The sequence below is a fragment of the Cricetulus griseus genome (genome assembly GCF_003668045.3).
Source record: "Cricetulus griseus strain 17A/GY chromosome 1 unlocalized genomic scaffold, alternate assembly CriGri-PICRH-1.0 chr1_1, whole genome shotgun sequence".
In the NCBI taxonomy this organism is placed as follows: Eukaryota; Metazoa; Chordata; class Mammalia; order Rodentia; family Cricetidae; genus Cricetulus; species Cricetulus griseus.
Window position 1 is genome coordinate 224,538,913 of NW_023276807.1, and position 26,684 is coordinate 224,565,596.

At 46.4% G+C, this 26,684-nt stretch overlaps 1 protein-coding gene and 1 long non-coding RNA gene across 2 annotated transcripts in view; one reads left to right on the plus strand and one right to left on the minus strand.

Annotated features, from left to right (window-relative positions):
* Pebp4 (phosphatidylethanolamine binding protein 4) overlaps nt 1-26,684 on the plus strand; it is a 204,504-nt gene that overhangs the window by 20,044 nt on the left and 157,776 nt on the right. The gene's annotated exons all lie outside the window — the stretch shown is intronic.
* Nucleotides 19,155-23,732, minus strand: LOC118239647. The gene is made up of 4 exons (XR_004772368.1): nt 23,198-23,732; nt 22,391-23,061; nt 21,063-21,272; nt 19,155-19,941 (listed from the first exon to the last, which is right to left on the minus strand). It is a non-coding gene; the product is annotated as an uncharacterized LOC118239647 (long non-coding RNA).

Consider the following 26,684-nt stretch of genomic DNA (forward strand, 5'->3'; position numbering starts at 1 on the left):
TGCTCTTGGAGGGAGTTGGTTGCCTTCCTCTTTGATGTAGAGGCTTGGGGAAGAACAAGTCCTCTCCTGGTCCATCCTGACTTTATGTTGCCAGTGTCATTTTTAATGTCTTCTATTTGCTGTCTGACACATTGTCCTATATGACTGAGGCCACCCCCAGAATTCTAATGACTTGTCCTCAATGAGTGACAGATAGCCGGGGGTATTTTAGTCTTGTTTCTGTTGCTATAACAGAACACCAGACTCTGACTAGATCGAGCACAGCAGGGTCCCAGCCTGGTTCGTCATTACGGAAATGGTAAAGCAGGGGTTACTTTGCTTAGGATCATCTGGCTTTATATTTCCTACATATCTGCTTCCAATTTATGGATTCTCATCTCTACTAACCATGTTCAAAATTCCTGATTGCTAGGGTGTGGGGGGAAAACTCAGGACCCCATCGCTAGGACAGTGTCTCAGAAAGGGAAAAGAAGATCTTGAGGACTTGGGAAAGGTCCAGTTACCCTACTCAAGGCGGAGGTTTGACTTCTTGGAGCCTGGTCTGCTCGGCAAATATAGATTGTAACCCACACTTAAGAGGAATGCAGGAGCCTTCTAAGAGTGCTCAGTCGTATCTTGGGGATCAGGGAAACTTGTGGGGTTCCTTGCTTTTCCCTGAAACCACCCAAGGCTGCTAAAATTATTTTAAAATTTATTTTCCTCCTGTCATCTGTCACTTCTTGCTGCTGTCAAAAGATGATTAGTATCCTTATGGTCCCTCTAATTCTTGACAGGATGGGAAACCTAATAGCAGGGAGTGTCAGAATTATGTCTAAACTAAGAGTAAATAGGCTCAGCGCGCGCATGTGAGTTTAGGGCCTGGATTTTAGCCTACATGTCCCAAACACGAAAGATGTGTTTGTGTGACCTTTCCCTGTTGGAGAAGACCAAGAAGAAGGCCACGTAGCGAACAGTCTCAGCTCAATCCACAAATGCAAACCAAAGCAAGGCTGAGTTCAGCACCCAGTTCTGCATTTTGCTAACAAACCTACCTCTCAGGGTCTTTTGACCTTCTGTAGAAGTAGATAAAGGAGCAGAAGAGATAGCTGAGTTGTTAAAGAAACCTGGGGGGAGGGCAGCTGAGTGCAGTGGCATGTGTGTTTGACTTAAGCACTGGGTGGAGGCAGGTGAATCCCAGGCTTACTGGCCAGCCAGCCTAGCCTACTTGGTAAGGTCCAAGTCAATGAGAGATCCTGTCTCAAAAAAAAAAAAAAAAAGGTGGCATCTGGGGAATGACAACCTGTGTTTTCCTCTGGTCTCTATGTACGTGCTCAGACACACACACCCATGGGGAAATATACTTAAGGGCCTGGAGTCTTTTCCGCAGCAGGTGTTCCACTGAATGCCATCTTGTACTCCCCCAGGGCTTCTTATACTCAGCAATGCTTAGTGGGATGGGTGGCCTTCCTCTGGAGTTGTGTTCTCCCCACATCTTCCACTGAGAAAGCTGCTTCCTTTCAGTCCCTTTCCCTTTCACCAGCTTTGCATCAGTCCTCCGGGATTGGGTGGCAAGTCTCCCTGTCTTCTGTTCTCAAGCCAAAGCCTGCAGAAGCACAGGCTCTTGCCCAAGTGGCCATAGACTCCCCACTCCCAGCCAGGTCTCCTGTCTTTCTAGAAACTTCTCTGTGCCGTGCTTCTGTTATCACTTACCTGACGGCCACAGGTAAGGTTAGCCATGCAGGATCTTGACTTCTTGGGTCAGGCTCAGTATTGTAGCACACAGCTTTAATCCCAGCACTGGAGAGGCAGAGACAAGTGGGTCTCTGTGAGTTAAAGAGCAGCTTGGTCTATATAGTGTGAGTTCCAGGCTGGCCAGAGCTACACAGTGAGACCCTGTCTCAAAGGGGGAAAAAAAACCAGCAAAAACACTTGACCATGACTGATGTGCAAATCTATGATTTTTTTTAAAAAACCTATTTATTTGGGGGATGGGCATGTACCATAGGATACTCAGGGAGGTCAGAGAACAACTTGGGGGAATCAGTTCTTTCCTTCTGCTGTGTGGGTTTCAGGGATCTAACTCAGGTTATCAGGCTTGGCAGCAAGCCCATTTTACCCACTGAGCCGTGTAACGATAACTCTTTCCGCCAGCTGCCTGAGTTCCACCACCACGTTAGGACCCCCAAATAACACATAGAGTCTTATATTAATTATAAAGCTGCTGGCCAATGACTAGGATTTCTTATTTGCTAGCTCTGTGTTAAGTATCAACCATAACCAATAATCTATATATTTTATAAAGACTTATCAAGGACGCTGGTCTTAGTGTCCTGTTTCCTGGGATCACATGGCAACTCTTGTCTTTACTACACTTCCTAGAATCCTCCTTCTCTCCTAGCCCCGCCTAACTTGCTCCCCTATTGGCCAACAGTGCTTTATTTATCAACCAGTAAGAGAGACATATACACAGGTCTTCCCCCATCAGAGCCATCTCACCAGCCCACCATCAATGTTTTAAGTTCTTTCTAACTTCACCCAGTAAATGAGGTACCCAACACCTTTTAGCCATCAGGAAACAGCAGCTTGCAATCCAATCTGCTTCTGAGGACACAAAAGGTGCTACCACCTTATGCACAGCCCAGCAGCTATGATATGGACCCACAAGGTGAGACCTGAAGGCCAGGAGCCCAGCATCAACAATAAAAGACAGACATACCCAAGAGCCTCCCCAGGTACAAAGCAGTCACTTTGCCCTACACCCCTGAAGAAAGTTCCTTGCCAAGCTTGGGGTTTTCAAGATTCATTATTTTGAAAGCCTAACTACCTTATGTGAATGAGCTGGATCTCTCCCGGTCAGGAAGGCCCCAGACAGTGAGCATGCCCCTTAACCTTCTACGGCCACCCAGAGAGGAGATGGCATATAACCAGAGAGCCTTTGAGCTGGGCAAGGGTGATGAGGCTGCATGGCCCCATTCAGCCCTTGTGGCCCAGGTCTACAGTTCTATGGACAGAGAGCAGGGCATGATGGGAAATGACTATACATCAGGTACTACCCAAGATGTGTGTGTGTGTGATGTGTGTGGTGTGTGTGCATATCCTGCTCTATCAATCTCCACTTTATTTCTTTGAGACAGTGACCCTCACTGAATCTGGACCAAGGTTGTCTAGACAACAAGATCCAGTGATCCTGCTGTCTCCACTCCACACAGTGCTGGGGTTATAGTTTCATACATGGTATGGATGGCTTCTACGTGGGTGGTAGGTATCTGAAGTTTGCTCCCCATTCTTGCACGGAAAGCACTCTCACCCACTGAACCATCTCGCCAGCTCCCCAAGTTCTTTGCATAGTCATCATTCAGTCTCCAGTCAAGTCCTACTATTATTCCCACTTTCCATATGGAGAGCCAGGATGCGTCTTGCCCTGAGTCACCACTATGGTTAAGCTTCAGGGCTGGCCTCCAAAGTCCAGTGATATGTCTCTATCTAGAGCAGTGGTTCTCAAGCTGTGGGGCCTGACCCCTTTGGGGTGTTGAATGACCCTTTCACAGGGGTCACATATCAGGTATTTACATTATGAATCATAGTAGTAACAAAATTACAGTTAAGAAGTAGCAATGAAAATTATTCTATGGTTGATCACCACAACATGATATGTGTGTGTGTGTGTGTGTGTGTGTGGTACCAAACTGGGAAGATTGAGAGCCGCTGCTCTAGAGGCTATATATTGACTGACCACTATGCTGTACTGTCTATCGAGGGTCAGTGGCTTTAATTAACCATGACACACTTCTACGAAACATTCACAGCAGCAGGGACCAGAAAGGGAGGTTGGAGCTCGGTTTCCTGTCTTTTTTTCTTTCTTTTTTTTTCTTGATGAGGCCAGTCCCTTCCTGTCTTCCTCAATATCTCCTTTCCAAACTAGTAAGGGAGACACTGTAGCCCTGTCCTACCCTTTGTCCTGTAGCCTAGGGTGGCCTTAAAGTTTTGTTTTGTTTTGTTTTGTTTCTTAAAGACTATCTTCTATTTATTTTTATAATTTTATATTTTATACTGCACACATGTATGAGATGTATCTTGGTCACAATACCCGCCCTCAACTGTCCCCTCCCACATTCCCAGACACCAATATTTCCCCCTCCCCTTCATGGACTTTATTTTATTTGTCTAGTTAATGCTGCCTGGTGGAATGCTGACTAATAATGTTGACTGGCTCAGCCTTATACAAATCTTCTGCAGGTGACCATAGGGGCAGTGAGTTCACCAGTGCAATGGCCATGCCATACCCAGCAGACAGCATTCCTTTTCATTTTTTTTAAGAAAGATTTTTAAGGGCTGGAGAGGTGGCTCAGCGGTTAAGAGCACTGGCTGTTCTTCCCAAGGTCCTGAGTTCAATTCCTGGCAACCACATGGTGGCTCAAAACCACCCTGAATGAGATCTGGTGCCCTCTGCTGGCATGCAGGCAGAAGACTGTATACATAATAAATAAATAAAATCTTTTTAAAAAGTATGTAATTAAAAAAAAAAACCTGTCTCCAAAAAAAGAAAGATTTTTAAAAATTTAAATTGTGAGTAAATGTGTGTCTGCGTGTAGGGATGTGGACATAAATGCAGGTGTCTAAGGAGGCCAGAAAAAGGTGTTAGATCCCCACATGGTTGCTAGGAAATGAAGTTCCACGAGAGCAGTGTGCTCTTAACCACTGAGCCATCTTTCCTCATCCAAGAAGGCACGTTTTACCCCACTCTTCCCCATTTCCTGGACCTTACACTTTGTCTGCTGTTTTTCCTAAGCCTCGGTAAGGGTTGGTTTATGTGTGTGTGTGTGTGTGTGTGTGTGTGTGTGTGTGTGTGTGTGTGTGTGTTTGTGTGTGTGTGTGTGCGCGCGGCTGCATGTGCACGTAGGGTGTGTCTCTGTAAAACCACAGACAGCAGAGTAATGATCCACCAGAGGCAAGAAGCAGTTTGTTTGAAGACTTATTAGCTGGTGTTGTTTCAAGTCTGATTCAAGTAGTTTATTTTAGGCATATTTAAACAAAGGACTATTTGGGAAAATGTTTCCTAACGGTAATCAACTTAATCCTGTGTGTCAAAGCCTAAGACGTGACAGCGTCGAAACTGTGTGGAGTACAAGTGACATATTCTATAAAGATGGGCCCTATAGATTAACTGAGAGCACAGGCTCAAGATAAGAGTCTTGGGGGGGGGGTGGTAGCATAGATTGACTGAGACAAACAAGCTCAAGATAAAATGGTCTGGGGAGGATCTGGCATGTTAGCCTCACAGAGAGCACAAAGGTTATTAACCACATCTGCTCCCCCCAGCCTTCTGGGCAGAAAACAGGTTATACATGTCTTCCTTTGAAGAGATGACCCTGTGTGTTTGGCATTCTTGGTTCCCCTAGTGGTTATCTGTAAGCACAGTATGCCTCCTACAGGTATAGATATCCATTTAGGGCAAAGCACTCAACAGTCACTTATTCTCAGCACTACACTACCTATCAGTTTTTGCACTATTGCTCAACTGCAGAGAGAGGCTGCTCTGGCCAAGACTAACCTATGGGTATAAACATAGATATTTAGAAGGCAGTCTGGCAACATGTCTACTCATCAAAACAACAGCAGAAGGTTCCCCCAAGGGCCTATGACCTCCCAAACCATGAGCTTTTGATTAGGTTTCTAATACCAGTATGAATTCCCTCCTAGGGAGCAGAACTCAGTGGTTGGTTGCCCCTGTAACCCTCATGCCATTATTACACCAGTGTTTGTTTGGCAGTACTGTAGCATTTAGGGCCCCGTGGTCCAGCACTAGTGAAGACCACTGATGTCTTTTCTCCCCTGTCAGCCTGCATAGCACCTTCTGGCACTAAGAAGACTAGCCAGCAGGGAGGAAGTGTTCAGGTTAGTTCCAGCTTGATTTCTCGATGTCTTACAATCAAAGTGTGCTGCTTCTTCAGCAGAAGGGTCTTGCCAATATACGGTAGGTGATCAAGAGCAGTGGCAGGAGCTAGAAAGATAGCTTGGCAGTTAAAAGTTCTTGCTGCTTTTCTAGGATCCAAGTTCATTTCCTAGTATCCACACCAGGCAGCTCACAGCCACCTATAGCTCCAGCTCCAGGGAGTTTGATGTCCTCTTTTGGCCTCCATTGGCACCCACACATATGTGGCATGCATACGCAGAGGCATGCATGCATGCACATGACTCTTTTTAATTTAAAAAATAACAATGACAATAAAAATAACCTGTGTTGTTTGGGATGGGAGGCTCTGGGGCCTGCCTGATCAGTAACTTGGAGGGAGGTATCTTACACCCAGCATTGAGATTTTCATTTAATAATCCGTGTCTTCTGGGGCAAGCATTGTTCACTCATTCAGGGTACCAGAGTTCAAACTTCAAATACGTGCGCAAGTGCGCGCGCACACACACACACACACACGCATAGAGAGAGAGGGGGGAGAGTTAGTTAATTTACAAAGTAAGTTTTCACATTTTTGGCTTTGTCTAACCTACCCTCACTCCTAGCACCCCATCTCCACTTAAACCTTTAAAGGAATCAAAGTGTCCACCCCTTCACTTTCATATTGCTTGTGTCCTTTTGTCCCCTTACCCTTTATGTCCTTGAACTCTTGATCTTCTTGCCTCAGCCCCTCTAGTCCTCAGACTACAGGTATAGACCAGTGTTTCTGAAGCATCTAGGATTTCAACCATGCATTTCTTCTATGAGGGGTAGCTCATATACCTCAGAATTCCTAAGACAGACTTACTACTAATTGCAGATTTAAAAGAAAGCAGGGAGGAGAAATAACTGTGTATCCAACCGTCTATCCATCTGGGGCAAGACAGGAGAAGAGCACACCACCCCCCTTGAGGAAAAGCAGCTGTGTTTATGTTCATCACAGGCAGGACTGGAGTAGAGAGCACTTCGGTTGGAAGCCTACATATTAGATTGAGCTGCTGGTGACTGGGAAGGTTGCCCCCATGTTCTGAGATGGAGTGGGCAAATCTTTCACTTTGCCATAACAAAATCTCACGGATCCAAAGCTTAAATAGTAAACATTTATTGTCATGATTGTGGAGGTTCAAGTTCCAAAGCAAGGTGCTGGCAGATTTTTTGTCTTGTTCTCAAATTGTGTTAGAACTTACTTTGTGCTAACATGGTGGCAGAAGGGACTGAGCTCTGCTGTTTGTTCACATTGGGGCACTAATCTCATCAAGAGGGTCCCGCCTCCCAAACACCTCATCTCCAAATGCCCGAACACTGAGCATAGGGACTGTGAATTCAGGGAACAGTGTTTTTGTCTACCACATAAGGGGATGATTAAAAAGGGCAGTAGTTTTAAAAGACAGGTATGGGAACTCTAGGACTCTGGTCTGGGCATGGTGAGTTAGAGGTGCTGTCAGATACCAGGCAGATATGTGAAGAATGCTTTTATACAAGAGTTTAATGTTCAAGGGAGTCATATGGGCTGGAGACAGAAGGAGGTTTGAAAGTCACCTCACTGCAGAGCAGAAGCAGTAATACCCATCTCGCAGTCACAGGGCTGTTCCAAGTTTTGAATAAGAATGCAAACCACTTGGCACTATATGGATGCATGCTAAGAGCAGAGAGCTGACGGTTGAGAGTCGAACGGCAGTGACAAGCATTGGGGAAACCGTGAAACCATTCTCCTTTGTTGGCCTTCCACAGGCCGTTCCCCTTCCACATCCCTTTCTTCCACACACCCCACCGCAGGTGTCCACATAGGACTTTTCTGAAACAGGCCATATCATGTCTCAGGTAGAGACTATGGAAACTTAAGTATTGTCCATCCCAAGGGACTTTGCATAATAAGAGGCCAAGTAGTCTTAGTATAAAGGAAGAGCAGGAGAAGGAAGAAAAAGAGGAGGGGGAGCAGGAGGAGGAGAAGGAGGAAGAGAAAGAGGAGAAGGGAGCAGGAGAAGGAAGAGAAAGAAGAGGAAAAAGAGGAAAGATGTATTTTTCTCAATTAGCAGAAAAAAACAGATTTTTTTTTGCTCAACTTTAAGCATTTCCTTTATACTCTTCTTGAATCTTTCTCACACATCAAGATTAATGTGTGATTAATTAATGTCAAGATTAAGACTTAGTCTAAGTTGGGCACAGTGGTATATACCTTTAATCCCAGTGCTTGGAAGGCAGAGGTAGGCATATCTCTGTGAGTTCCAGGCCAGCCTAGTCTACACAGTGAGTTCCAAGGACAACCAGAGTGACATAGTGAGACCGCATCACCAAAACACCAACCAACCAACCAAACAAACGAACAAATGCATGGTATCCTTGGTATATTACTCACACACAGGCGCACACACAGAGGTAGAAAAGCAAAGGTGTAGATAAACAGTTGTCCTTCGCATCCATAGGTTCCCCATGCCTGAATTCAGCCAGTTATAGACGAAAAAATATTTTTAATTAAAATTTATTTTATGTGTGTGAGCATTTTGTGTGAATGTTTGTATGTGTGCCATGTGTGCCATGTGTGGTACCTGAGGAGGGCAGAAGAGGGCATCAGACGCCCTGTGACAGGAGCTACAGATGGTGACTCCCCATGTGGGTGCCGGGAACCCAACAATAAGTGCTTTTAAACACTGAGGCAGCTCTTCAGCCCCTGGGGAAAAAAAAAATCTTTCCTTATCATAATTTTTTTTATTGACTCTTTGGGAATTTCACTTCATGCACCCCAATCCCACTCCTCTCTTAGTCCTTCTTTATCCCCACAGAAGTATAGCCTGTGCCACTTAGGCTGGACTTGGGGATAGGTCCCATCCTCTGGGGAAGACGGCAGAGCCAGAGTCAAGCCTGGACCATCAGCCAGCTTACTGAAATAGACACTTAGGATGAGTTCACTAGCAAATTGGACACCCCAGATGAAAACACCAATGAACTTAAAGACACAATCTAAGCAAACAAAAAGAAGCATGGCAGACAGGCCAGAGCATCCAAGCAGTGTGAGGCAACATGAAATAACATACATACATACATACATACATACATACATACATACATACATACAACTAACAAACACATAACTAAGACTCCATTAAGAAAAAAGACCGATCATAGGTTGGGAGAAATGTTTGGTGAGACGATGACCAACAACTTTCCCAAAGTAGTGGAAGACAACAGACAACAGAGCCATGAAGCTTAGAGAACTTGAATCAGGATTTTCTTTCAATCACCCATATACCATGTCCAAGCCGCCTAAAATCCAGGAGCTCTGAAACCACCACGGAGAAAAAGAAAGCTGACCTTCCCCTCATCAAGGCTTCTCTATGTGCCCTCCAAAGAGCTGTCTTCAGGGGACAGAGTTGGAGAGCTGTGAGGGTGACTGTGTATGTAAGCCAAACCTCCTCCAACATTCCTGTAGCTTTCTTGGTATTTAGACTGTAACATGGTTAATAAAAACCCAGAGACAGATATTGGAGTTCAAGCTTCAAGTTGAAGATCAGAAAAGCAAAGCAGCCAGCCGGCCACTAGCTCTTACTGCTACCTCAGGTTGAAAGGGCTGTCCTCTCCTCAGTATGGCTGGAGAATAAATCTCTCCACCAAGCCTCAGACCGCAATCGTGTCTCTACCAAGCCTCAGACTGTAATCACAGACTGCTGCCTCCTCCTTTTATACCTCTCAAATCCCGGGATTAAAGGCATGTGATCCCAAGTGCTGAGATCACCTTTGTGTGAACTGTTTCTCTTTAGGGCTGGATGAATTTCGTGTAGCTCAGTGTGGCCCTGAACTAACAGAGATCCATCTGCTTGTCTCTTAAATCCTGGGATTAAAGGTGTGTGTCACCATCACCTGGCTCTATGGATAGCAAGTATGGCTTCTGGGATTAAAGGTGTACATCACCATTGCCCGGCTTTATGGCTTGTGGCTAGCTTTGCTTTCTGTACCCTCAGGCAAGCTTTAATAAATCATAAATAATATACCACCACAAGATTGTTCCCTCTAGATCACACCAAGGAGTTCTTGTCACTTTGGCTTCATGTAGTACAGGATATATTAAGCTCAGATGTTGTCAAAAAACCCACTTAGCATATAGGATCACACTCATAATACAACTAATTCTTTGGGTCTAGACTCTTCATTGGTCCACAAGATTCAATTTAAAAAACTATCTTGTTTTGTTTGTGTACATGTGTGCACCTGTGTGTGCTGATGCCAAAGAAAAGCCTCAGGCATCGTTCCACAAATGCCACCCACCTTGTCTCACTGGGGCCTGGAGTTTGCCAATTAGCTTTGGCTGGCAGGCCAGCAAGCCCCAGGGATCTGCCTGTCTCTACCTTCCCAGCATGGGGAGTGTTTATACCAAACTCAATGGCTTTACACGGATGCTGGTTTACTTGGGGTCCCCATGCTTGCATGGTAGGAGTTTTACCAGCTGACCCATTTTCCCAGTTTAGCTTGTAGTTTTTTTTTTTTTTTTTTTTTTTTTCCACATCTGGAAATTTCACTGTTTCTCCTTTTTTTCCTCTGTCTCTTTCTTGGGGGACTCAGTTACTGGCATGTGTGGTTAGCTGGAGACGCCCCACTTCTTACTGAGGACTCCTATTGCTTTGCCTCTTCTGCATATCTCACCTTCTGCCCCGCCCCCATTCACTTCATGTTTATCATAGACACTGAAACGTGTCTCTGAAAGTTCTGTGGGAGCGTCTTCAGAAGAGACTTTCCATCTCTCTAGGGGGATGCACAAGCACTCTTAGACCTTCTTGCTTATAGGGGTTGCAAGGACGTTTAATGTGCTGCTGTGTAACGTTTTGATTATCAGGACCATTTCTGGGCCTTTTCCCATTGACTGAGTTTTGTCCTTGCTACGGTTTGTAGTTTCCTGCATCTTTGCATGCCTAGTGAAAATGTTAGGTGCCAGACCTCGTGAATCTTTACTTCGTTAGGTGTGAAGTGTAACTGTAATCTTGTAAACATGTCTCAGCTTTGTTCTAGCATGTTGCTGGGTTCACTAAAACACTTCAGTTCTTTCTGGGGTTTGAGATTATGCCTTGGGAAGTGATAACATGTTTGTTTGTTTTTTTGTTTTGTTTTGTTTTGTTTTGTTTTTTCGGAACTGCTTTGGTCCCACTGCTGCTTTAGGGGGCTCTTCACTGAGTCTGGTGGGAACACTACACGAGTTACGTTTCCCAATGTCGTCGTTTAATACCTAACAAGAAGCTACTGAGACTGGGCAGGGGTTATTTTGGGCTCAGGGTTTATGAAGCCATACAGCCCAACATCGGGGGCGGGGGAGGTGTGGTGACAGGAGCTTGAAGTGGCTGCTCACAATTGTGTCAGACCAACAGGCAGGAAGTAAAAATAGGACAGGAAGTGGGAACAGGCTGTCAGACCTCCAGGTCCACCCCCAGTGACTCACTTCCTTGGGTCAAGTTCAACCTCCTCAGGATTCTACAATCTCTCAATGCAGCCCCACCAGCTGGGAACCAATTGTTCAAACACAGGAGCCTGTGAGGGACATTTGACATCCAAACCACAACAAACCCCAGCTACTCTAGGTCCTTCCTTAACATTGTTCTCTTTGTTTGGGGGAGGGGGAGTGGGAGTGGGAGTGCTATCTCTGAATTTAGATCCCTGGACCCTGTGTTCTGGTCAGCTCTTTGCTGAAGAGTTGGGAGAGCAGGGCGTGGTGGCCCACACCTTTAATCTCAGCATAGAGGAGGTAGAGGCAGGTGAATCTCTGTGAGTTCAGGGCCAGTCTGCTCTATATAGTGAGCTCCAGGGCAGCCAGGGTTATAGAGTAGGACTAAACAAAATAAAACAAAAGTTTGGAGTGCCTTCTGCTAATTCTGGAATTCTCTTTCTACCCTGTGAATTCTGGGTGTTTTGTTGTCCTTGGACTTTCAGCTCTGTCTCCTCAGCTTAGGGCAACCATTAGTCTTCCTAGGCTCCTCTCTGCACTTCAGCTAGGAACACTAGCCATACAGAAAGCTGCAGGGACTGTAGGATTTCCCTCGTTGGTTTGTTCTCTCCCAAGATTCACTCTCAGGCACGCTTTGAAACCCAGTCTTAAAATCACTGTCGTCGCTCATGTTTGCACTAGTTTTCCATGATCTTAGGGAGCAAGGTAAGTCTTGCCTCTGGCACTCATCTTGGCTGCCACCAGCAGATCCCCAAACCCACCCAAATAAATAAGCACACACACACCCAAAAGCCCTCTTCTGGTTTCTAATGCTGTGGCATTAGTTGCTTATTGCCAAAGACTCAAACCATGTTCTAGTTGTATAAAGCAGAAACTTACTGCAGGAAACTAAGTACTCTCAACACGTGTGATGGAATAAGCAGGAGGCTGGAGCTTCGGCCTCCAGAAAACCCCACCAGGAACAAAGCTACCTAAACTGGCCTGCCGGAGGTTGCTAGGCTCTTTCTGCTACTGAGGAGAAATCTGGTAAGCTGAGAGGTCACTGTCCACTTTACTGGCAGGCTGCAATCTTTACAGTCTGAAGATGAGGAAGCCCCAGCCTCACTGATCCACAAGCTTCTAAACTTCTCTGTCCTGGCTAGTCTTAGTTAACTTGACATGCAAACTAGAGTTTTCAGAAGGCAGAGAACCTCAACTGAGAAAATGCCTTCAAAAGATCCACCTGTAGGGTGTTTTCTTAATTAGTGATGGAAGGGGGAGGGCACAGTGCATGGTGGGTGGGGCCATCCCTGGGCTGGTGGGCCTGGATTCTATAAGAAAGCAGGCTGAGCAAGCTAGGGGAAGCAGGCCAGTAAGCAGCTCCCCTCCATGGCCTCTGCATCAGCTCCTGCCTCCAGGATCCTGCCCTGTTTGAGTTCCTGTCCTGACTTCCTTCAGTGATGAACATCAGTGTGGAAGTGGAAGTTAAATAAACCCTTTCTTTCCCAAGTTGCTTTTGGTCATGGTGTTTCATCTCAGCAATAGAAACCCCAACTAAGACAACTCCCATGAAGTAAGGGGGTAGACTTGAGAACATGGAGTCTAAAGGTCTCTCATTCCAGGACTCTCTCCCCATACCTATGAGCTGGATTGCTGTTGTCCAAACCCCACAGTCATGTGACTATTGTAGCCCAGGAAGGCAGAGCTAGCCTCTGCCTCACTCTGCTTCAAGAGTGTATCTCCTTGGGGAAATTACCTTTGACTTTGGACCCAGCATCCTCAGGGCAAGATCTACCCTTTTTCTATAGGCATCTGCTTCCAAGTCCTTAGCCCTGTGGCCTGCTGAGTGTGGTGAGGTCTAGTTGGGACTCTCTCCAGTCCTTCCAAGGAGTGCTATGTCTTACAGGTAACATCTGGTGGTACTCAGAGACTTCAATATTGCTTGGCTCAACCAAAAAATAAATTGGAAAAGAAAATTGAACATTGCATCAATTTGGAGCAAGTTTATAAATTCTGCAGCTAAGCAATACCAATAGAAAATGATAGATCGCCACAGTGCGGGGCGTCCCTGCAGTGATGTATAGTCACATTAGCTGAAATACCGTATTACATGATTCTGCTTTATTACCCGTGCTGGTGGCAGACAGAAAAACAGATTACACTTGAGTTCAAATCGATAGGAACTTTATTTACTGGCCTTTTAAAAACATATTTCTGCACTTTATAAAAACATACGGTAGATGCTATTGATAGAGCTTGTCTACTTGTTAAAAAGCAATTTGCCCAGAGCGAGGCTTTTAAGCTGTAATTTACGGCATTACTTTTTGCCTCCTTTTTTTTTTTCAGGGTTCTGTTCATCTGGCTGCGCTTTGACGACTTCCTTAGACTTCTCCTGCCTTTAATATTCTCTCCCACTTACTATCTCCCTAAACTCCAAGCTCCCTTGGGCCTTTGAGCAAAATGGAGTACCAGGTAGCATCTTTTCCTGATGGAGGCTGAGACATGTCTCCCAGAGTCCACCTCCCTCCCAGGCCTCAGCTCATCCATGATGGTTCTAGACTCTGAGGAGACTCCCTTAAGGACACTCTGACCTTTGAACCCTGATTCCAATGGTCCAGTGTGGTGGGAACATTATTCTCATTTCATAGTTATATAGATTTTGACTCCAAGAGGTCAAACTTAGATCTTCTGAATCCAAATCAAATCAAGGTCTATTTGAGGTTTAAGATGTGCAGGGCAGGTAGCAAGGCACTATGGGGATGCCGAAGGTGGCCGACAAATGAGCTGGGCCCTCCAGCGGGTCTAACTGATCCAGCTGGGGAAGGCAAGCAGAGATATTATGGGAAGTTCGTGTCATCGCACTGGCGACGCCCCGCATAGTTGTTTGAAGAGGAGCAGGTGCAGGTGGTCACAAGCCTGGTGGCCTTCCTGGGGGGGAACTAGAGAAGTGCTGTTGTTTGAGTGTGTCTGCAAAATTCGCTTGTTGGGGAGTAGTGGTGAGAGATAGCTGAGTGAATAAAGCACTTGCCCTGTAAGCGTGAGGACCTGAGCTTGATCTCTAGAGCTGAAAAACAAAAAACAAAAAACAAAAAGCAAAACAAAACAAAACAAAAACCAGCTGGTGAGAAGGCTCTGTGGGTCAGAGCACTTGCTGTCATGCCTAATGGTCTTGGTTTTGATTTCTGGAAATCACACAGTGGAAGGAAAGAGCTGAATTGTCTCTGATTTCCACATGCACACCACGACACATGCAACCCCACCCCCGTCTCTCTCACTCATACATACTAAAATATATGTAAACAAAAATAAAAAGAGTAGGAGGAAAAGAATGGAAGGGCCCCTGAGGAACATTTGAGATCATCTGCCGGCCTCCACAGACCTGCACACATACAAGCAAGAGTGCACACACACACACACATAAACACACACACACACACACACACACACACACACACACACACACACACAGATGCATTTGTATGTTGAACATTGCCCTTCCAAATGTGTATGTTAAGGGAGTCTGGGGGTGAGATGCCTGGGAGGTCATTAGGGCTGGATAAGATGACAAGGATGGGTCCACTGTGGAAGCATTGGCGGCTTTATATGAAAAGGAACATTTGCTTGAGGTATAGAACAGCACATCTGTTGTATTATGTGGTACCCTACTCCATGTGGTGATAAAGCCTAAAGGCCCTCTCCAAATTCCTGCACCATGCCGTTGCATCTTCCAGACTTTAAACAGTGATCCCCAAACTCTCTGTTCTTTGTATCTAGTCTTGGGTATTTTATTATAGCAACAGAAAACGGATTGATGCTCACAGTTAGCCTTGGGTTATTTCTACCATAGTCCCTGCTTTCTGCATAATGTGTCTAGTACCAGGGTCTCACCTAGGTAGGTCACACCATCTTTTATCTCTGCCATTGGCTCTGTTGCTGCTGGGTGAGGGACAGATGTTTTGATGGCCCACTGGAGTGGGCCAATGCCTCAATAAGCCGACAGGGCTTGAAGGTGGCTCATGGGAGTGTGTCGGGAGCTGAGAGAACTTTAAAAGGTGGGGTGGGGTCTAACGAAAAGCCAATGAGTTGTTGGAGGCTCTACCCTCAGGTAAGGTTAAGGCGAATCTTGTTCCCACGACAGCAAGTAGTTTTAAAAAGAACAAGCCCAGCTCCTGAGATTGCTCAGGTTCTTGTTCATCAAGTGATCTTGTCCCACCCACTCCTACCATCCACCATGTTCTAAGGAAGCTAAGGTGGCCCTCACCAGAGACCACAGATGGTACTCCTGAGCTTGGACTTTTAGTCTCCAAATGGAGCTATATAAACCTCTCCCATTTATGCACTATGCACCATACATCACCCAGTCTTGTTCAAGCAACAGGAAATGTATGAGTGCAGAGAACTGCTGGAAGAACTGAGCGGCATAACTCACATAAAGTTCCCAACTCTCAACAAATCAAAGTTCTCTTGATTAGCCAGAATCAAGCAAGGATGACATGTGCATCCCAGGGCTGGATAGGACATGTTTTCAGTACGATGGTAATTCCACTCATCACTGAGTGGACCACTGTATGTGAAGAGATATTACTCCATCGCTACTCCCAACAGGTGCATGGTGTGTGTGTGTGTGTGTGTGTGTGTGTGTGTGTGTGTGTGTGTGTGTGTTTGGCGGAGGGGCTCTGTGTTGGAGGCAACTGGGCAATTATTAAGCAGCAAATGCTGCTGTGATTTGAGATGAAGGCACATGCTAAGGTGGTGCTTACTGGAAGAGGTGAACTGGGAGAGGTGGGAGGGACTTGAAAGAACAGAGGGAAATGAGGAAGATTTTTCAGGCCGGGCACAGAGGATAGGAAAGGCTGAAGATCGGGGAGGCAAAAATCCGCAGTGGAAGATGCAGAAAGAGTGAGAAGACATTTGGGGGGATATGGAGAAAGAATAGCATGGAGCTCTGTCACGGGAAGCCTGGGGACAAGTGAGAAAGGCACTTAAAGGAAAAAGGGAAGCACCTTGGGTTTGGTGGAGTTCAAGCTGAGGGGGAACAATGGCATTTGGTAGGGACGCCCCCCCTCCACACAAACAGGCATGAGGCAAGCAAGTCTTGTCCACAGGCTCTTTTTGATCAGCATTCTCCTGCATTCTTACTTCTGATGTGCGCAGGCTCCTGCCTCACAGCCAGTGAGTTCCGCCATCCCACCCAGAAAGGAGACTACATATCCTGACAGTATAATAGGCTCAGCAGAGAAGGCAGTACTGTCACTGCAATGGTGACAGTGGGCTCCAAGCCCTGCCAGGTAGCTTTAGCAACTTTCTAGTCTTCCTTGTCTTACTAATTAGGAGACTCTATCTCACTGACTTGGGCTACAAATCTCAGAGAACAGCTCAACTTTCATAACTGGCTACTAGAACCAGGTACATTTCATATTTATTTTTAGAGGCCAAATGCTTGAAACCCATATGTGGTCCCTCACTGTATTACAGGGACCAGCAGAAATGCTGCTGCTGACAGAGAGTGACATCTAAGTGGCTCTTCGGTGGCTTCCAAACTTGCAGACTCTTCAGCCCTCGGAGGGTCCTGCCGTACCTCCCCCATACTCTCCTCTGGTTCCCTTGTGCGACTCAAGGAAGTGTGTCCAGGGTACAGGAAGCCTTTTTACCTCAACATAAATATTTGTGAACACTGGAGCCAACGGTGGAGATCCCCTCCCGCTTTCTTGCAGCTTCCATAAATAGAATACAGTCATCGGAGTTTAAGCCGCCCAAGATGAAATAATTGCTTAACAATCATATAAGACAAAATGATTCAACAAATGACAATGCCGCCCCTCGATATAAGGAACAGGTGCATTCAGTGTACCATATTATAATGTGCTAATGCAGGATTGACAGCACAATAATAGGAGTGAGCAGCAACTCAGCCTATAATTCCAAGCCAAATTCGAGGCTGTCCACAGAACTCAAATCCTAGCAGGCTATAAAATTAGAGGTAACACTGTGCAAGGTTCAAGACGACTCATTAGCAGGTTGGCAGAGTGTTTCAGGAGCAAATGTGTCTGTTGAAGGAACTAATTTTGTGCCATCTTTGGCTTGGTATTTTTTTTTAAAACAAACATTTGATTTTTTATTAAGCATGCAGATACAGTCTCCCCCGGAGAGGGATGTAGTTTTAGGATCTGGTCATTGCAGCCAGTGGGGCATAGCAAAGACATTGGGGTGAGTGATTGGGTGGCCAGAATTGGGGAGTAGTCTGGGTGTGTTAAGGGATGAGACACAACGCAGAGGTGATAGTGCTTTTGTTTGTTTGTTTGTTTGTTGACAGGGTTTCACTCTGTGGCACTTGCTAGCCTAGAACTCACTTTGTAGACCAGACTGGCTTCAAACTTATAGAGATTTGTCTACCTCTGACTCTTCTAAGTACTAGGATTAAGGGCACAAAGCACCATGCCTAGTGAAAGTGACAAACAGTATTTTGGTCAGGCCTATTATTTTAAAAAGTATTCTCCTTATGCATATGAATTTTTTTGGTCAGTATGAATGTGCACCTGTGAGATCTCCTAGAACAGGGGTTATAGATAGATGTGGGTGTTAGGAATTGAATCTGGGTCCTCTGCAAGAGCAACAAGTGTTCTTAACTGCAGAGATACCTCTCTGGACCCAATTCCAGTTAGTCTTACCATTTAAGAGTACCAGGACTCCCTACCGGCTCCTTAGGTTATTTCCACATGTCAGAAAGGGTTGGATCAAGGATATAATTAAGAGCAATTGTGGTAAGAATCCTTCTAGGTTCAAGCTTTCTGAACCTCTTAGCAAACATATATAATCCCTGCCTTGTCTGGGCAACCCTGTTAGCTTGAGGGTCCTTGGGATTGGTTTTCAGGTATGATTAGATACAATAATGGGGAGATGACGGATAGGAAGGAAGGACTTCATTCTCACACAGGAAACAAGTCATGCTACCCAGGGCCTCATGGGGAAGCACCAGGGCTGGTCAGGAAGTGAGGGCAAAGCACGCAAAGGACTCTGGATTGCAGTTTCAGGGGGAGGGAGTGTGGCTGCTCTTGGCCACTTAGTCTGAGTATTGGGCAAAAGCCTGGAGATTTGGATGAACCACAAGACTCCTGGTCCTTTTCTGAGAGAATGTCTCTCACCTTTATTGTGGAGCAACCTTATATACAAATTTACAAAAACCCCAGGTCAAAGGGTTCACTACAGGATCCCAGTTGGGTGAGGTCAGGAAAACAGGAGGTACCTGTGGTTATGCTGGAAAACAATCTTAGAGACCCCATGGGGCTGGGTTCCAACAAGGGAGCAGGTGAGGTAAGGCAGGCAGGCAGGCTTAGGGCTGGCTGGTGTGATGAATTCAGTAGGCTCTGTGCCAAGAGTCCCTGTCCAAGGTGCTGGCCCTGGAGAACTGCAGGCAGGCAGCTCGTGAATGGCCTGCAGCAGTAGAGCTTGCTAAAGGATTGGCCGTGGTGCACATGACAAGTGTCCAAGTGGCGCTTATTAATTTTTCTCTGAGAATTAGCTTTCCCTGGGGTGGGAGGGACAATCGTTTCAGAGTCAGTGAGGCCCCAAAATATCAAAGCATTTGTCTTAGTTAGGGTTTCTAGTGCTGTGACCAAGGCAACTCTTATAAAGGAAAGCATTTAATTGGGATGGCAGCTCACAGTTTCAGAGGTTCAGTCAATTATCATCATGGTGGGCAGACGTGGTGCTGGCTACATCTTGATCAGAAGGCAACAGGAAGAGGTCTGAGACACTGGGTGGTATCTTGAGCATAGGAAACCTCAAAGCCCACCCCTACAGTGACACACTTCCTCCACCAAGGCCATACCTACTTCAACAAGGCCACACCTCCCACTAGTACCACTATCTTTGGGGGCCATTTTCTTTCAAACCACCATATGAGTGGTGGTATATATGTATTTCAGCAGATCAGGAAGCCAACAAAGGAATGCCTATCATCTCTTCCTCCCCTTTTTTAAAAAAAAAAAAAAATCCTCTGGCAGTAGGATAGACCATGGAAATGACATCAGCCATATTCAGAGATGGCATTCTACCCAGCTTAACTCTTTCTGGAACCATCCCAGAGACAGACCCAGAAGTATGCCTAATCATCTCTATTAGGTGATTTGCAATTCATTACAGTTGACAATGGCAATTTACCAACACACGTGGGAAGTGGGAATTGACCCGCTCAGGACCCTCTGTGTAACATGACCTTACCAGGTGGCCATCTCAGATCACCAGAGCCAATGTGAGCCCTTCTTCAGAGCCTGCCCTTGGAGTCTGGGTTATCTGGGAATTTGCAGCTTAGTCCTAATCTACATTGAGTAGTGAAAATAAAAGGGGTAGTTGTTCTGGGGTAGTTATTCTGGGGATTGCTTCTGTAGATGATGCAAAGTCTGAGACATGAAGAGAGGATGAGAGGCCATCCCAAGTCAGCATCATCTGGGAGCAGTTCCCATCTCCAGGCTGGAGAACTGAACGAGGATGAGGAACTCTAGATTCCCTGAGCCCAGGTATCCTTCGGGAAGTGTGAGCCCTGTCTGATGGAGGAGCCAGGTAGGTCAGGGGAACCGCTGGTTTTCATGAGGGAAAAATATCACCTTCCCTGTGTGAAAAGCAGAATACAGATGCCTTAGGAGTGGTCAGAACCATTTCACCTTTAAAATTCCAAGACTGCCATTCACAGCCCATCTCTGTTCCATTTGTTGCAGTAATGCTTCTTATTTATAATGCCACGTGAACCTTCAAGTGACTTTGTGCATGATTTGACACAGGAGCCCTTTGAGAGTCTCATGCCTGGACAGTAAACAAAACAAAGTGACTACAATAATACCAGAGTCCCTTAGTAGATAGAGACCACTCAGGGCTTCTCTGCTTAGGGGACCCTTCCCTACAGCCCATTACCCAGACTCCCATTGTTGTAATTCCCACCCTATTATCAGCTTTATTCTGGACTCAGGTCCTGGGTGGGACAGAGAAAGACAGCCCTGTTCACGGCTGGTCCACTCTTTTGTATCAGTTCCAAGTTTGGGTAGAACTATTGTGGTTTTGTTGTTTTTGTTAGTTTAAGACAGGGTTTCATGTAGCCTGGGCTGACCTTGAACACTGTATGCAGCCTATAGCTTTGAACTGACCCTCCTTGCCTCTATCTTCAAGTGTGGCATTCCAGGCATGTCCCCATTCCTGGTTGGGTGGGCCTATTCTGATTAGAAGCCAAAATCACATGTGTGGCCACTTAACTTTTCAAGAAGAGCCAAAGAAACACTATTTCAACTACTTTAAAAAACCAGTTAGTTGCAGGGCTGGAGAGATGGCTCAGAGGTTAAGAGCACTGGATGCTCTTCCAGAGGTCCTGAGTTCAAATTTCCAGCAACCACATGGAGGCTCACAACCATCTGTAACGAGATCTGGTTCGCTCTTCTGGTGTGTGGGCATACACTGTTTATATAATATAGGCAGAACACATACACATAATAAATAAATAAATCTTAAAAAGAAACAGTTGCAGTCACAAATGGTGGTGCACGCCTTTAATCTCAGCATTCAGGATGCAGAGGGAGTCAGATCACTGTGAGTTCAAGGCCACCCTTGTCTATGTAGTGAGTTCCAGGACAGCCAGAGCTACATAGTAAGACTGTCTCAAAAAACAAAAACAAACAAAAATTGGTTGCCACCACCAAGAAGTATGTTTCACATATTGTATTTTATGAAGAAATAGGCACATACTAAGGTACTTGTTCTCTTCTGGCTGGGAGGGAGGGTGAGGAGACATTGATGGTCGGAGCTCCCACCAGCCACCAGTGCTCAGGTCTCAGAGATAATTGCATTGCTGCCACAGACGCAGGCTGAATCGTGCAGCTTGGTTCTCCAGTGTGTGTGTGCCACTCTGTCCTCTCCCAGCAGCCAAGGGCGGTGGCCTGGGTGGCAGTCCTGACCCTGTTTAAATTGGACACGTGTGGGTTTGTATGCAGCCTCACCTCTACAGCATGCCGTTTCCTCTCCTGTAACCTGAGCAGCTGGGACCTAACTGTTCTGCAGGTGTTTTCACTTCTGCTTTTCTTTAGGTCCTTTCCTTTCCTTTCCTTTCCTTTCCTTTCCTTTCCTTTCCTTTCCTTTCCTTTCCATCTTTGTAGAATTGCCTTTTGGTAATTTCATAATGCACAGTTACTTACATTCTGATTATTAGGACCCCTCCCTCTAGCATCTCTCTAACCTCTACTACTGGCTGTAAGGTCCCTTCCCACACTCACTGTTATTATTGTTATTGCTGTTGTTGTTTGAGATCCATTGAGTTTTAACCAGGGTCATCTGGGTGACCACGGGTTTGGAACCATCCATTGGAACCTGGTGGGCTCCTCAACTAATGGCAATGACTACCTTGCCTCCAGAATCCACCAGTAACCAGTAGTTCATCTTGGAGGAGTAGACCCTGCAAGCTCCTCCCTGATGCATGATTGACTGTTGGCAGGCCCAGTCTCCTGTAAGCCCACTGTAGGTACCGTAGCAGCTATGAGGTCCCGACTGCATTAGATGTACCAGTCGGGAAGACAGCGAGCGTTTCAACTGTTTCTGTGATGCTTCCCGGAAAGATAAATTTTGTCTTTGGCATTTAATGAACCACAGGGGCACAACCCACTTATCATGTGTCTCTTCTGTGCCAGGGCTCCGGTTTAGAAATACAAGCGTGGCTTGGGTACAGTCCCTGCCTCTGGGGAGCTCCCAGGCTGGTGACTCGGGACCTCAGATTAGATACATTGTGACTGGAGTTTAGGGCAAATCCCTGGCTCTGAGAGCCAGAGTGGACTAGGCTCAGCCACCTGTCCCAATGTACCAGTCAAAAAGATGAGCAGCAGTGACAGGCAGGCAAGGAGCTTCGATCAAGGTGCCCACATTGGGAAGAATAGATGAAGGGTCTCCAGGAGCATAGACTTTGGGACTTCCTAGGAACACGGAGCAAAGGAGAGGACTGGGAGGCGCTTCTCTATCTACCTCACTACTACCTCAGCTCTGGTTCTGCTAGGGCCTTTTTGGGAATCATTATGGCTTTTCCCCACCTGCTTTAGGGAGGGAGCAGTGTCTGGTCCATCCTTTGGGTGTAACTTCATCATGGGTAGATCTGTTCGGTGAGGCTTGCTGTTGCCTGGGGGGTGATAATCTGATACATTGTCACAAAGACTTTTGTCTATCATTCATTGGAGCGCATTCCCGGGCTCCAAGGGAACTCACCGCAGCAGAGTGAATTAGGAGCAAAGGAGTTACCCGTGGCTCAGTTGGCAGAAGGATTTCCCAGCATGCATAGATCCCTGGGTTCAACCCACAGCACCCCATGAAAGACAGACAATGCAAAAACAAAAACCGGGGGAATTGTGGTGCATGCCTCTAATCGCAGTACTAGGAAGACAGAGACAGAAAAATCAGAAAGTTCATGGCTATCTCCAGCTAGACCCTGACAAAAACAAACAAACAAACAAACAAAAACAACAACAACAAAAAAAACAACGGCAGAACTAGACCAGTGAGGGTCTGTACAGAGTTTGTTAGGCCTGTGCCCCATACCTTCTTTCAACATCACAATAAAATATGTTGAGGATCCTTCCAAGGGCACACGCTTCCATCACATGAGCTTAGATAAGTTACTTACATTTGTCTGTCTGGCTTTTTACCCATCACTTGAAGATATCTTCCTACCCACCTGTCTCATGGTACCATTGGCTCTGAGTAGACTCTGAGACAGGAAGACTATACATGAGCAAGAACTGAAGCAGGAATTGTCCATGTACAAAAGCTTGTCTCCCCTTCCTTCCTCCCTCCCCTTCCCCCTCCCTCCCTCCTTTTTCTTTCCGCAAAAGAGATGGAGGTACCTAGGCAAGCTATCCACTCTTGTTCCTCTCCATTGTTCTGTCATCAGAAATTAGGCTGGCATCTCCCTGGCTGTCCTCCAGACTCTAGGCTGTCTGTCCATAGTGTCTTCAGTGCAGGAAGAGCAGTTAAAGTGCTTTGAAAAGGAGGGATCTGTCTCTCCTGCTTCCAACACATCCCAAGCTCTGTTCTATACATTCTATGCCTCATCTTTGGTGGGCTCAGGAATATTCACTCCTGTCAGCAGATCCTGGGTTCAATCCCAGGTTGGCCAGGGATGGAGAACCCACGTGAGGGGCTTGGGAGAAGAGATGCTTGGAGACCCCGACCTAGGCCTAACAGAGGGAAGCCCTCTACTCTCTCTGTGCTTTGCAACAATATGTGAGCTTATGGGAAGACTCACAGCCTTCACTGGCAGCAATCTCACTAACTTGGCGTCAGGTAAACTGATGCAAAAAAGTGTGAAAGCTGTGACCCAGACACAGGAGCCTTCTGTAGCTACACCAGAGCAGCTCCTTCTGGGAGTTCTCCTGAGCATCTGGCACCTCCCCATGACTCCGCACTGAGCTGACCTGCAGAGTGTTAAGTAGAGAGCCCCCACATGCTAGTTACAAGGCTGTAATCCTACACCCCCTAATCTGAAACCCCAGGGAATTCACCCTCCACACATGCCACCCTCAGTCCTCCTCCCTCTCTGGAGCTACTGCACCTGTCTTCCATTTACCTGCAAACATCCAGCCTGAAGCAGCAGGGGGTCTCAGGTTCCCTGAGGTGGCAGCCAGGTTAGTTTGGAGGATGTAGGAAAGGCTGGATCTGCTGGCCTGCCTGCCTGCCAGCCTGGCCAGTTCAGACGAAAAGGTAACAGTCCTGTGTGTTGACTGATGTGATGTGTGGGTGTGAAGTCATCTCCCTCTCCAGTGGGGCAGAGAAGTGATCTCTTTGGATGCTGCTGGGTCCCCAGGTGCCTCCTCCCTCCTGCTGCTGCTCTGACTCCTATTGTCAAACACTGCAGGTGTCCCGTAGGCAATGTTTGTGTAATCAGCATGCTTGGCAGCGCTGTATCAAGCAGCTGTTGTGAATGCCTTATGTAGAAAGCCCTTGTTACCCATGCATGCAATTGTCCTGGCAGGCTTGGTGGGTATCAGGTCAGGGAGTTGAGTCACCCACAGGTGTACTGCTTGCACCAAACTGACCTGTGGGCCTCCTGGCTGTGACGTGCCTGCCCACGATACCCATGACCAAAACATTGATCCCAGGCTTCCAGGACGATGTAACTTCTTTCTCTGTCCCTCCCAGTGTATTTTCTAATAGATTGGCTATGGGGCTTCCGTGGCTCTTGACTGCAGTGTCCAGGAATGACATAGTAATTGTCTACACTCTCTAAGCGAGAATATCTAAGCTGACCCCCCTTGTAAACATTCAAGTTTCAGGGACCCATTTGTCCATTTAGAGGGTACAGAGGACCTGGGCCTGAAGCAAAAAAAATGTGAAAGTGTGACCTAGAGATGGGAGCCTTGTGCAGGATACCAGCACATCCGAGCTGACCTGCAGAGTGTTAAGTAGAGGGATGGATTCATAGTGATGTGATCTCACCCAGGTGGCCGTGGACTGGAAAGGAAAGCCAGTTGGGATGAATGGTTTAAGGAACCTTGTGCCCAAGGCGGGAAGAGCTGAGTACAAGAGAGTATCCTCACTGTTTAGTTATTTAGGGACTGTTCTATCTCACTAGGAAAGCTTGTTTAGAATTGTTCCCTCGAGCATGAAGTCCACTTGATGAGTTTATAAGGGTTAGTAGATCCCTGAGGCTCGGGCCATAATTCAGAGACTGAATAGGTATAGAGAGTGTCTCTGTTCCAGTAATCAGGCTGTGTGATTCGTGTTTAGAGCCTTACCTGGACTTAGGGAAGGAGGCATGGTGATTATTCTCATTTTAAAACACAACCAGCTAAGGCCCAGGATATCAAATTACTAACTCAAGGTCACACAGAGTCAAAGGGAAAGATTCCCACCAATCCCAGTCTTCCTTTCCATAGCTAACTTTCCTAGTTTGGGTTTTGCTCAAGGAAGCTAATGGGACCTGTATTAGTCAGAGTGCTCTAGAGTAACAACTTATAGAATGAAACTCTATATAAAAAGAGGATTTATTGGATGGCTTACAGGCTATGGTCCTGCTAATCCAATAAGGGCTGCCTATGAATGGAAGGTTCGAGAATTCAGTAGTTGTTCAGTCTCCAAGAGGCTGGATGTCTCAGCTGGTCTTTAGTATACAATGGAATCCCAAAGAAGTAGACTCTAATGCTAATAAAAGAATGGACTTGCTAGCAAGGAGAGAGCAAGCAGGCAAAAAACAAAACTTCCTTCTATGTCCTTTACATAGGCTGCCATCAGAAGGCCAGATTAAAGGTGGATCTTCCCAGTTCATATTAAGCAAAATCCCTCTTGGGTATGCTCCTCCATTTTGGGATTTTAGTTAATTCCATGTATAGTCAAATTAACAACCAAGAATAGTCATCACGGGATCCCAGCAGCCCATCTGAAAAATAGGTTTGTTTGAGGAAGAAAGAGATTCTCCCTCACTTTCTTTCGTAGCCCAAGTACTGCAAACATACACCATCTGGAAGGAAGCCTGCTTGTAAGCTGCAGTACAGACAGGACGTGGTACCTCTGTCATCATGGAGGAACCCCTTTCTTCAGTTTCTGCTTTCTCGGATGCCCCCAGACATTCTCCTTCCGAAGTGGGGACCGTCCTGAGGAATAGAGGAGTGAGCTGGGTACCATTGGTTCTGGGTAGTTCATTCATTCAGTTCTTCAACAGACACTGTGGATACTGTTCATGTAACCATGACACCAAGGACCGATCATGCAGAAAGTCCTAGGACATGTCCTCTGCCCAATAGGAAGCTTGCCAAGATGGCCCAAAAGGTGTGTGGACAGACAAACACACAGACATCTATTTATCCAATTAGGAACCCTCTTCTGAAAGGCAAATCCCATACAAATTTAACTAGCTGTCAAGACCAGCTATATGAGTATACACACACTCTCTGCCTCTCTTTTTGTCTGTCTCTGTTTCTCTGTCTCTCTGTCTCTCTGTCTCTGTCTCTTGCTCTGTCACTCTCTCTCTCTCTCTCTCTCTCTCTCTCTCTCACACACACACACACACACACACAAACAAAAGGTGTGTGGAGGTGCAGAAGAAATGAACTGACAGGTAGAGAAGCAGGTATGAATAGGAGACATCTGAACCTTGAAGACCCAGGAGAGCCAGTTTCGAAAGGCCCGGAAGTGCAGCTGGAGGAAAGAGAGAATGTAAAGACGAGGTCTAGGGTGCTGGGATGGATTCTGAAGCACAGCCCCAAACTGCTAGTCTCCAGAGCAGTGTGAATGGGAATGCTGGGAAAGGAACAGGGTGCATGGGCTGGGCAGGCTTTCGAGAGCCTTGAGTTATCGGATCAGAGAGACCTGGCCCGCTAACTCCCAGCCTGTGCC